At 38.2% G+C, this 13,387-nt stretch overlaps 1 long non-coding RNA gene across 1 annotated transcript; it reads left to right on the plus strand.

The window, feature by feature from the left end:
* The first annotated feature begins 3,412 nt into the window (after positions 1-3,412).
* On the plus strand, positions 3,413-4,780 carry LOC140698468 (uncharacterized). Its single transcript, XR_012076262.1, has 2 exons — positions 3,413-3,476; positions 4,514-4,780. It is a non-coding gene; the product is annotated as an uncharacterized lncRNA (long non-coding RNA).
* Positions 4,781-13,387: the final 8,607 nt, after the last annotated feature.

Here is a 13,387-nt window from a genome sequence, read left to right on the forward strand (position 1 = left end):
AGGTGAAAATGCGCTCGGTGAAGCGTAGCTCCCTGGAGCAAGTTAGTGAATATTAATGTTCAGCAGATCATAAGGAGCTACAAGTCCTCCGATGTAAGAGGCCGAGGGGGAGATAAAAGAGCAAGGTTGGTGGATGGGCCCTGCCAGGGGAAGGTACAATCACATTGGACATAAACTCATTGAGATGGAAATGGAGTTTGAAACACACGCAGTTGGGGCTGTCAGAAACTAGGAAGCCGGCATGGGCTAGAGAGGAAGAGCATAGCCTCTGGCCTGTGTTTCCAGACTCAACCAAGCTGCAGACCAAAGCTGACCTCTGACCTGCCCGGGGGCCCGACAGCAGAGATCTACATGACATGCTTCGTAATTAATACCAGCCAATTGCCAGTTAATCATGGGCCTCGTTTCGGGTAAGTGAAGGTCGCTTACCACACGAAGCATTTGGACTTACATTATTACAGTATTTCAAATTTGCCAAAGCACAGTGTCCATTTCCAACGATCATTGTTTATTTATCTATAGGTTTCAGGAAATCACATCTTATATGGGACACATAGATACTCAGCATCCAGGAAATCTATACATATTTTAGAGGGAAGACAACTTTCATCAACCAGGCTGGAGATCAAAATGAACACTCTGCATGGCTGGTGGTGGGGAAAAGGCCATACTGGGGAACAAGAGATTCAGCAGCAAGGCCCAGTTCTGACTAGAATGTTGGTAGGATTTTGGTCAGCCAGCCCCACTCTGGACTTCCGTTCCCCTATCCATAAAATGAGGATATTAACATTTCCGGTAATCAGTGTAAAGTGCTTTGAGCAGCTTGGAAGAACCATACTCTAAAAGCATAAAGGACTATTTTTTAACCTAGTGTTAATAATGCTTTCAAGTTTGATGCATGTTTAAGTTCTTCTGTTGTGGTGGTTATAGTTTAATTATATCTCTAGTAGCTACTTTAAAAATTACCAGGGTTAAATCTCCTCAGATTTATTCAAGTTCAGAATGAACAATGGTAGAGGGAAACATGTTATTATCTCCATTTTACAGATCACAAGGTATCAGGCCTGAAAAATCCTTCTCAAGAAGACTTTGTAGAATGACCTTGGGGGTCATTCCTAAATTATCCCAAAATATTGACTTTCTCTAATTTTCCAACACTATTTCCAGGAAAGCACAGTATAGAATTTTCTCTAAAATTAAATTCAAATCTCTCTAATGGTATCTTACATCTATATGAGGAATCATAAGCTTGCAGATCTAGACTCCATAGAAGACTGTCACCCAGTGACTATATTTGGCAGATGAAGTCGATGCTGGGGCTCAGAGAGAGATAAGTGACTGGCTCAAAATCAACACAGCTAATGGCTGAGCCAAGACTACATCCCCATACAAATGCCTTCCCTCTTACGCTAAATTGCCTTCGGGCCTATTGTCAATCAGACATTTATCAAGCACCCACCAAGCCTTGGGTCTCTGCTTGGTTGCAAGGCAGACATTGGGCACTCATCAGTAAACACTTACAGAGCTCCAGCGTGAAAGTGAGAGCAGAAAAACAAATAAGCATAAGATTCCTCCTTCTGCTCTAAGAGTTTACAATCCAGCTGAGAAGAAAAGTTAGAAAGATGTTTAGCACATTACCAGATAAAACAATACACAGTCAACAGGCCAGACAAAATGAATTCTAAAGTTAAGAGACTGGCTCACTAAGCCATGTCCTCTGTCCTCTGTCCTCTGGGACACCATTCTCAAATATTAATGTTTATATGAGTCCACCTAAGGATGTTGTTCAAAGAGTTTCTGATACAGTGTATCTGGAATAGAGTCTGACACCCTGATTTTCTAACCAGTTTCCAGGTGAAACTAGTGCTGCGGGTCCCAGGATCACACTTTAAGGCCACAAGGCGGTAGGAGCTCACTCAAGCAAGGAGGCAAGCACTGGAAAAGGACATGATACTTTCCACCCCAGATCAGGAACACACTTCTGTAGGAGCAGCAGGGAGGACATGATGATTCATTCTGCCTGGATAGGGAGACAGGAAAGTGTCTTGGTATATTTCATGGGGAGGGGTTGTTTGAGGTGATCTTTGAAGAATGAGTAGCATTTTTCAAGGTAGAAGAAGGAAAGATGCGTGTGCTCAGCCAACAGTATGAACTAAGCAGCAGAGCAAAGCACAATATACTGCACGTTCAGGGAGCAGTGAGGGAGAAACACATGGTTCTAAGGGGTATAGACTGGAATGGAAGGGACAGCAGGAGCCAAGTCTAAAAAAGCGATTGACTGGATTGTGAAAGACATCACATTTTAAAAGTCCAAACATTTAATAGTGGGATTCCAGAAATGAGAAACTGGTGGGCGGCACATCTTGGTGGGTAGGTCTTCATGCCGCCCTTTCAGCTAAACCATGTGGCCAACGTGTGACCCCGTCTGCTCCTGGATTCAGCTCTGCTTTCAAATTTTAATGGGATGTCAGAGAGGTTTTCAAAATTCCATGATTGATAAGGCATAATCTATCCCTTTCACTGGGAAAATTAAGCTGTTTTTTAAAAAGCACTTAGCATTTCAAGGGTTCTTTTCCAGGCGCCTCCACAATCTATGAAGCTACAAACTTTATTTAGCAATTACAGACAGACTACTACTGCTTACAGGGTTGTATTCTTCCATTCTGCTTCAGATTTCAGTCCAGCTGTTCTGGGATCTTTTATTTTAGAAACTGGAAAACCAGGGCTATTAATAGTCAGGCAGCTAATTTAAATCTGATAATGTGCTGACACTTGGCTGCATACTTCAGCACAGATGCCCGTGTGTACAATGTGTATTTATTTCTGTACAAATGTGTACATGCATATGTATAAATAACAGCAAATACTATGAAGTCAACACTTAATATTTCACAGGGCCACCTGGGAGTTATCCTCTGCCTCATAAAAGAGGACACTCCTTGACATGGAAAAATCATTTAGAAGGTGATTTAAACCTTCAGGCTCGGGGTTCTGAGTTACTAAAATATGGGAGGATTATAGTTACATACAACCCTTTTCTGGGTGGAAAAGAGATCCATAAAAACCACAGAATTCTAGCTGTATCTCCTTATACTTGCCCTCATCCACCTTACACTGCAAACTACTCACTACTGACCATACACATCCTACAGTTTCCCTCTTCTTGCTCAGGTGATTCCCTATATGTACTGGGTAAGAGTTTGGGCTTTGGAATTATCCTTGGGTTCAAGTTCTAGCCCTGTTATTTTCTAGCCGTGCGATTTGGAGCAAATTACTTACTAAACTGAGTTGTTGCCTCATGTGTACAGTGGCGACAGTCACTTACATCAAAGGACTATTGTGAGGATCAAATGAGATAATGAGCACTTAGCACAATGTGCATACCTAACTCCTGGTGAGAGACATCAGATCAGTGGTTGCCTGCAGTGAAGGGTCATGGGGCGTTGCTTGGATAGAGGCACGAGAAACTTCCTAAGGTAATAAATATGTTGTACATCTTTATGGGAGTGGTAGTTACATGCATATATTTTCTCTATCAAATATATGTAATTACTATTATAATCAATTCCTCTGTATATCTAAATTCTGTCCATTTTTCAAAGTTTACCTTAGACACCATCTTTTCCATGAGGCTTGTGATTGTTTCCTCAATCAGAAGAGATCCTGTTTTACTTTGAACCAACATTCTTGTTTATACTTTTAAGACACTTAAATTCTACCTGGTGTTAAGGTCTAGCTCTTCGTACATATCTCTCACCATCATGACTAGATATTCAGCCCTTTGATGAGGCACACCTGAGTGATTTTGAGACCCTGCACTGTATACATTCTTCATCCTTCCATTAAATCATTGTAGAAAGAGTGAATTCAATATAACCGTACCTGTGGGACACATACTACTACTTGATCCCATTTCAGACCCTCCATATATTCGAAGTCCTCTCCAAGATTTCCATAATCACAGTTTCCTTTCATGGTGGCTATGTAGTTTAACTCTCTTGTTTTGATCCAATCATAAAATCCCATGCCATTTTTTTTTATCATTGACATATGTACACTATTTGCCCTAGACACACATGTGTGAAATAGACTTTACCAAAGACTTGACGAACACAGTTGCAAGGAGGTGGGGATATCAAAGCCAAGTCAAGAGCTGCAAACAAAGCCAGCCTGTTCTCTTAAACGTCCGTGCATCCCTCCTGCACCGGAGGTTTTATACTGACCCTTCAGCTCATTTAGCTTCCCAGTCTTTACCATCACCTTTTCTGTTCTCTCTGCTCCTTCCAGTCTCTCTTCTTTCTTCTCAGGAGCTAGAACAAATATCTTGCTTTGTCTCAGGTAGAGAAGTTCAGCCATTATTCTTATTTTGCCTAAGTCCCAACCAACTCCTGTGCTCTCAGAGTCTCATCTTGCACTCTAGCATTTATTTATGTTATTTTTCCACCTCAAGCAGCTTCCTCCCCCAAAACAATTTTGGTGACAGTAGTGACAATGATTTTCATCCCTGTTACAGAATGTCCAAACCAAAGCATGGAGGGGAGGAAGAATGAAATAAGCCAAACCAAAAGGAAAGACGGATGGCCCCTTAAACTAGATCAAGAGGGAATGAGAGCTGAGAGGCCCACCTCATAAATCACCCACCTGACTTACCAACAGTAGCAACACCGTACTGGAAGCACCACCTTGAGGAGAAGAGATGGGAATCCTGGAGTGGAAAACAACTGAGTTGTTCTAACAGCCACTGAGGTTGTGAGAGTAAAATAAAAGCCAAAAAGGATGACTTTCATCTCATAATAATAATATTTTTGCAAATGACTAAAGAAAAGAATATATGTGTTTGACAAGAAAAACTTGCCTAGAACAAGTGGGAAAGAAGAGATAGTTTAGTTATGGCCAAGAGATCTATAAATTGGGTACAGCTGTGTGAACAATGTAACATGAGGGAATATTAACTGGAGAATTCTTTGCTGTCTTTCTGAAACTGAGAATAGAGTGCCATCCCTTGTGGAAGAGTCCTCCTCTATTGATGGCTAGCCAGATAAACCTGTGTTTATCCCAATACCTACCATTCTAAATTGGTCGGTGTTCATCTAATTTATCAGTGCTCTAAGTAAAAACGTAATACTGAACACTTGACACTGCATAAAATGTAGAATGTCATCCAGAAACACGGGAAACATAAAGAACCTTAAAGACAAGGTTCTCAACCTTGTCTGAACGTGAGAATCACCCTGCAGAGTTTTTAAATCCTTGATTCCCAAGCCACACTTCAGGTCAATTAATCAGAAGCTGGGAGTGGTACTTAGACATAAGTAGGGGTTTTTCTGTTTGTTTTTGTTTTTTTATTGCCTCGTATTAAGGAAAACAATCCAAAACTTGGAAATAAGCAAAAAATATAACCATATAGCCTTTCAGTGTCATGCTGGAGTATTGTCTAACAGGCCCACCCAAAAAGTACCTAATTCTTTAGGGTAATATACCTTCATTTAATTTACTGTCGGCTAGGATATTCCAAACTGTAAGACTAGACCTTGCCTTGTAAAGTGGTTCTCAAACCTTGGTATATAACAGAATTACCTAGAAAGCTAAAAAAGAATAAGAGTCCCGGCTTACTAAAGTACAATAGGGTTTGGGTGTAATTTTATTATGTTCCCAGGTGATTGTGACACATGCCCATGTTTGATAGCCACTGCTGTATAAGTCTGATAGCAATGCTGTAGATTCTGGTCCAATAACAATGCAAATACATTTTTCCCAGTAGAGATGCTAATCATTCCTATCCAATTCTAAGATTGCAGTTTTTTGCCCCATAGGACACTAACCAGTTTTGTATCTTATTCCAGCATTTTTTCAGGACTTATATCTATTTGGTCTTTCTAATTCTCTTTGAAAATATCCTGCTGGTTCTTTCTTAATGATTCAAATAAATCTTTGGCAAGAACTCACTTTACATTCATATGAGAGTCAACTCTTCAACTTTTGAAAATTATACTTTGACACCAGGTGATAACACTGTGCATCCAAGATGGGATTCAATGCTATAGATAGAAGCCAAAAATGCTGGGAGGCATCCAAAGAGAAACCACTGTTTTCTCCACACCAAGCATAATAATCTACTATCCTTGTAAGTCTTTAATGAGTCCCACCTCAGAATAATAAAAATTAATACTTACTGAGTATTTACTATTGCCAAGCACTATTCTAAGAGCTTCACATGCATTGCTAATTCTTTATGCTTACACAACCCTAAAAGATAGGTACTCTCATCTTCATCCCAGTTTTACAGGTGAGAGAACCAAGGCATGAAAAGTTTAAGTAACTTGTCCATATTCACATGGCTGATAAATGACCGAGCAGGGATTTGCACCTAGGGAATGTGAACATACCTGGTACTGCCTACACCCTTCATGGCTAAATCATGCCTCTCTTCAAAAAGGAACTGGAAAGATCCATCTTGAGGGTCATTTATTCAGTTCATGGAAGCCTTCATCTGGGTACCTGAATTATTTAACAAAGCAAGGCAAGCCAAATATTCATACCCGTATAGCGGCTTTCTTTGGCAAGGTTATAATAATCCCCTCATTGTTTCCCCAACCCCCATATTAGGAATCATTTTGATAAGGGCAGATGTCCAACATCTCAACGTAAGCGTCTTGTAAGCTGAACAGAAATCTTGATTGGTATCCAAGAGGAGACACTCAACGTTGTATGGAAATTTGAAACCCTTGTCATGTAATTCCATGGATTCTCAAAGTACAGTAATAAAAGTATAAAAATAAGAGAGAGAAATATTTTAAATTTCCTCCTAATTTAAACTCATACGCAAATTGACATTTGGGCAGGTCCATCAGAAAGCACTTGGTGAGAAATCATCTGTGCACTAAGTGCTTTTTATACCATGAGCAAAGGTCTGAATTGTAAGTAATATTGGCAAGAACAAGCTATAAGTTAAGATGCAAATCCAAATCGAGTGTGCGGTGTTCTGGCTTCAAGCCTGGTAATTGAATTTCCAGTTTATTATCCTTAATGTTTTTTAATGTGAGTTTGCAATTCAAGTCAAAATGGAAAGCTGCTCCTCCAAATCGTTCCCCTGAAGCACTTCCAGGAACAATTTCTTTTCAGAATCAAGAAATAGTTTTGGGTCAGGAGTGCACTTTACTTTTTCAAACTCTAGAAAAGTCTGTTCCCGGGATGTAATAAACCATGGATCCACTGAAGGACACCAAGCTGGAGACAAAGGATTCAAGATTCTGAACCTGAAACTGGAGTTTCTTATGGAAATGGGAAAGCTCAATACTGTGAGCTGGTTAAGAAGCCAAGCTTCAGCTGGGAATTCCAAGGGCCATGCGTGGTAGATGGGGGGGACTACATTTCAAATGAAATCTGCTACTATCCTCCCCCAACAGTCTGAACCTTTTGGTTAAAACAACTAGACTTTATCAGAAGCCCACTCTCGCATTTCTTTTTCCTAAAGCTAGCCCTGAATCAAGTCTGAGGACTAAATTGCCTTATTGCCTTGAACTAGCCTTATTAATGGGGTAGGAGGTTTAAAGGTGTTAGCTATCTTATTGTAATAATAATGATAATAACAAAGACAATAACTATAAACCTAACTTAATGAGCCTTTACCATTTTGCAAGTTATATTCAGCTTTATGCATTATTTATTATAAAATGTATCTCATAATAGGCTTGAAAGGTAGGTTATTGTCCCCCAATTTCATAAAGTAAAACTGAGATTTAGAGATTTCTAGTAATTTTCCCAAGATGATATAACTGGAATGGGGACTGAGGATTCACATTCAAACCTGCTCTGAAGATTGTGCTTTTTATTACTATGCTAAGGGACTGTATCCTTTGGCTTTTCTTTAAAAATTATTTAAAATTCTTGTGTGTGTGTGTGAATGTGTGTATGTGTGTGTATGAATGTGTGTATGTGTGCATATGTGTGTAAAGAGAATGAAGAAGAAAGCAAAAATGTACCATAAACTCATTGCCTACACGTGCACGTGGCATGAAAATACAAGTGTAGTAATAGCTGAAGATGAAAATTAAAAGATTTCCCCAATGGCAACCACTTGCACATTTTCTTAAATAGCCTACCAATAAAAAGTACTCTGTACTGATTCACAAGATACATATATTTCCTCCTTCCTTTTTTTGTTTTGTTTCCTTTTCCATATTGTTATTCATTCATGAGACAATCCCATATACACTGGCATACCCTAGCTTTTACTTTCATGTATTATATCTTGGTGCTCTTTCTGTCTCTGCATGTTTATATATATAAACATATATATTTTAAACAATCATTTAGTATTCCCTTAATTTATTTAACTAGCTCCTGATGTGTTAATTTAAATTACATAATTTTAATAGAAAACTTTAGTACAATGAATATTCTTAAGCATGTATTTTGACACAGTTTTGTGAGTATATCCATAGGGTAAGTATAGAGCAGTCAGCCATTTTTAGTCAGGGATCCTATACATTTATTAAAATTCCTGTAGGCATTGCCAAACTTCCCTCTATAGAGGCTGCATCGATTCACTGTCACCAACAGACTACGAGTAGTGCTTTTAACTGTGTCTACTTACTTTCACATCCATGTCACTTGATGCTCCCACCTACGTCATGAAGCAGGTAGACTATAGATGCCACTCTTGAGCATGAGTCAAGGCTAGAACCCAGATGTTCTGATTCCAAGTACAGAATGCTTTCCTCGTACAAATTAACTTAAAGATGCAAAGGTAAATAAAAGGTCAATACCCTCTGATTCTATCTCTGTCAGTTAAAGAAAGCAAATGCAACGGAGAATTTGTGGCTCAGGGTTCTGGGATAAAGGCTTTAACCAAGCTTGGAAACTACTAAAATACCACTTACTTAGAGTTTGGGATTGAGCCATAGCCTTCTATTGTTCAAAGGCATTTTCCTTTATAATAATTCCATGGAAAGAAAAACTACTTGAAAGCTGTATTTATTAAAAAGCCCCAAAGGCATTTGAACATCAATGTACATTTTTCTTTTTTATAGAAAAATCATAGTTAAGTGTAAATGAATGTCAACATGTGGTTTATATTTCCTTTAAGATGTATGTTGGCTTTAAAAACTAATGGAAATAACTTAGGAGAAATAGACTCCATAATACGGTGAATCTAAAATATGTAGAACATTTGGAGCAAATCAACATGGCAGGACGGTTCCTTACAGAGGAGATCTTCTGACTTCTCACGTGAGATTTCAAAGAGGAAGTCAGCACTCTGAACCCAGGGTCCAGACTTAGAGGGATGTGAGATATTTCAAAGTTAAGAAGGCCTTCACCATTATTCCCCATCCATTTAATGAATGTCTCTTCTGTTCTTGGAATCAGAGAAATGAAGGCAAATTAGTGAGCCTTGTTTTCAAGGAGTTGAAGTCCTAGTGAGGAAACCAGATATGGAAAGAAATAATAACAATGGAGTAGATCAGTGGGGTATAACATAGTGTTAGGGGACTACAAAGAGAGACATTCACCCTCTCTGGGAGGAAGGAAGGGTGAGGGAAGACATCGAGTGAAGAAGAGATCTACTCTTTGGACACCACAGCACTGAGAGTAGAATGTGTAAGAGCAGAAGCATGGAGGGTTGGCTTGAGAGGGAACGTGGGTAGTTCCATTTGATTGGACTGTAGAATAGATTGTGGAGGAAATAGTTATCGAGAGGGCTAGAGTAGCAAGCAGGTGCCAGGCCACGCTAAGGTGAATTTTATTGGGAAGAGCCAGTAAAGGGTTCAAAGGAGAAGAGTTTTGAGTTTTAGAAAGATTATTCTGTACTGTGTATGGAAAACAGATTGGAGAAGAGTAGTACTGGGGACAAAAAGGTCAGTTAGGATTTGTTGTTGAAATTCCATAATAAATGAAGACCCAGTCTAAGGGACTAGGCAGTGAGGATAGAGAGAAGAAAATGAATTCAAAAAGTTTAGGTTGGGATGCCTGGGTGTGGTCAAGGGTAAATGAAGAGTCCATGGTGTACCCTGGATGTTTTACTTGAGCTCAGACGTTCAGCCTCAGGAATGGATATTTAGTTGGCAATTGCATAAGGGGCAATATAACCTAGTGAAAAAGGCACTTACATTAATTCATTTACTTTTCATCTAAACATAAATAGAAGGCACTAGAAATCGGACATATTAATGACTGTCCACATAAAACGTTAAAGAATCTGATAATCCTTTAAGATTAAGTGTTAAGGACTCCCAGCAGACTTTACAATGTAAAAGAAGAAATTTCTCATAAAAATTACAGTTGACAATATCACACTCTAGAGAAGATATGAGGAAATGGAAACTCATTTTACTGTTGCTGGAAATGCACATGATATAATCCAGAAATTTGATTTCTCTGCATAAACCTTAGAGGAACTTTGGTGTACACACATGTAAGAGGATGTTAATTGAATCATTGTATTTAAAAAATATATTCAAAAGTGAATGGATAAATTGTGGTATATTCATATAATAGAATACTATTCTGCTATTTAAATTAATAAACTATGTTTAAATATATTTAAAAATGGAAAAATCTCAAAAAGATAATTTTAAGTGAAAAAAAATCAAATCGCTGAATCATATTAAAACAATCCATTGTATTATTTATGGATACTTATATCAGTAGTAAATACATTACAGTAAGTATATAAAAGAATGCCTAGGGACATCTACTTTAAGAGGTAAGGAGAAATCAAGAATGGATACTAAAGGGCATCAAAATATTTGGTTTATTAAACCATATATTTACTTTTTCCAACCTTGGCATCACTGATGTTTTGGGACAGATAATTCTTTGTTGTGGAGGATTTTCCTGTGCACATCACGGTGTTTAGCAGCATCCCTGGCCTCTACGTACTAGTTGCCAGTACCACTACCCCTGTCATGACCATCAAAAATGTCTCTAGACACAGCCAAACTGTCCCCTGCTGAGGGGCAAAATCATCCTTGTTTGAGAACGACTAACTTATTAGATAGGTATTCCTTATGTTATTCCTTATACTTTAAAAATTTTATAATAAAAGGTATGGGGGAAGAAGACCACTCCTTCAGTTATTATTTTAATCAACTATATAGCATGTGCTGGTGCTCAGCCATCAAGATGCATAGAATAAGACCCTGTCTCCAGGAATTCCATGACTAGTCAGGCAATGTAGTGTGAAGAGGCCTTTGAGTGGAACAGATCAAGAGCTATAGATAGATCCAGGACAGACCAAGGAGAGATCTAGGACAGATCTAAGGACAGCTCCTGACTCTGCCACAAATTAGCTATGAGAACCTCCGTTTCCTCATGTCTGAAAGAAGTATTTTTCTTAAAGTGAGGTTTGATTTCCTAGAACTCTAAAACATACTAAGTGTGCAATAAAGAGTCATAATTATACTGCTTTTTGTTTTTTTCATTATTATTTGTATGCACATAATAAATCACATAAGACGGTGTTGACGACATCCTCTCTATCCCCTCCTCAGCATGTCTGGCTTTTTGTGAGTGGTCACAAGGAATAGGAGAGCACCTTATTCACAGCAATTGCCTGTCAGATCCTACAATCTCAGCTAGCTCACAAGCACCCCTATTTTGCAGCCATGTAAGTATCCTTCACAGTGATGCAAAGGGAGAGGGCCCATGGGCCAAGCAACGTGAACATCACACAGCTCTGACACAGAAGTGGGTTCCCAAGAAATTCTTATATACTCACTTAAATTTTCACATTCTTTATAAAATCAAAAGCCCTCTTTTTTTTTTCTTCCTGTCTTTAATACTACCTAGATTTTCCTCAACTTATTTGTAGGCCCTACAAGATAATATCTGACCACACCACTCACAAGAGCTGCCTATTTGCATGCTTAAATAAAAGCTGATAACTTGTTCTCATGTTATGGGAAATGTTCTGGAGTCTTGGGCAAACTTACTTGGCACTTGAGCAGCCTTCCTTGGTAATAGTCCTAATACTAGTTGATTTTCTTCCAAATATATGCAAATTGTATTATTTTTTGTAATAAAATATTTGTAAGAATCAGAAATTTAGTTTCCAATGTATCTCATTTACTATTCTTCACAAGCCATTGTTGAATTCAGCACTGAAAATACTGGTATGTATTATGGTCAGCTCTATGCCACATCATTACATATGCCAAACAGCCACAAAGTTGCTACAAGGGTTAAGAAAGGAGAGAATCCTTCCCTCTAGAGCAACCAAAAAGCCTAGAAGCCACAAGAAATGGTTGTGATTTGATTAAGCAGGAATGCAAGACAGGTGGTCCACGTTTGCATAAGAACAAACATGAATTAAGGCAAAGCAATAGGAAATAAGTCATTATAGAGCAGAACTATAATTCTGGCTTGATCTAGAACATCATAATCAGGGCACCACAGAATTACTTAATTAAATTAACAATTCATTCCACAACTAATTGTGTAGCACATAAAAAGAATCCAGCATCTTTCTAAGTATATATAACCTGGATCTTTCTATAACACCAAGGAGCAAATCAATAATCATGGAGTTGTCAGGATCCACTGGTGGGAGGAGGGGGGAATGTTTATATTCTAAAAATGGAGTAAGGATTCTATAGTGTCCTTTGTATTACACTAGTGTCATATACTGTCACTAGTATGACTAAAATATGTCATTTCAAAAGTGACTCTGTCCACTAACATATGAATTTACACATCATCATTGCTTTGTATCCTCCTGGAAAGAACATGGCTCAAGATGTACCTTCATTAGCCTCCTATTCCACCACATATTGTGGTTCCGAAGGACTGTCTCTATCCTAATGGATGAATTCAATTCATTGAAATTAATTGTTTTTAGTGTTCTTTTCACCTCTTGAAATACACAGCATCACAATGGGCTGAGGAGAATCTGTACGAGTAATCTGCATTGCTGCTAAATAATCAGATTCACTGGGTTTATCTGGGCTACACATGACTTTAATCTGCTTTTTAAAACATCAGAAATCATTTAATATACTTCTAAAATGAATAAGGCAATAGAAAGGGAACACATTAATGACTATTCATATAATTTGTTAAAATTTTAACCCAGTTTATTATTAGTGTACTATAAATCATATTAATTACAAATATTGGTATTACGATGTATGCATAATTAGTTTCTAATCTCTACTGCTTTAACACAGCTAAGATGCAGAAAAAGACTTCTAAGTGCTATCTGAGTATATTACAGACTGCTTAGAAGCAAACTGCTGTAATTCATATGCATTTTACTCACATACAACGCTCTGAGAGATCACTTGTGATACTTAAGCAAATACTAATATGGGTTGAAATTGTTTAGCACTTACCAGAAATGAAAATTAGTATCTACCAAGAGATGACATGATTTTAAAGAAACACAACT

The sequence above is a fragment of the Vicugna pacos genome, chromosome 9 (assembly GCF_048564905.1).
Source record: "Vicugna pacos chromosome 9, VicPac4, whole genome shotgun sequence".
NCBI lineage: Eukaryota > Metazoa > Chordata > Mammalia > Artiodactyla > Camelidae > Vicugna > Vicugna pacos.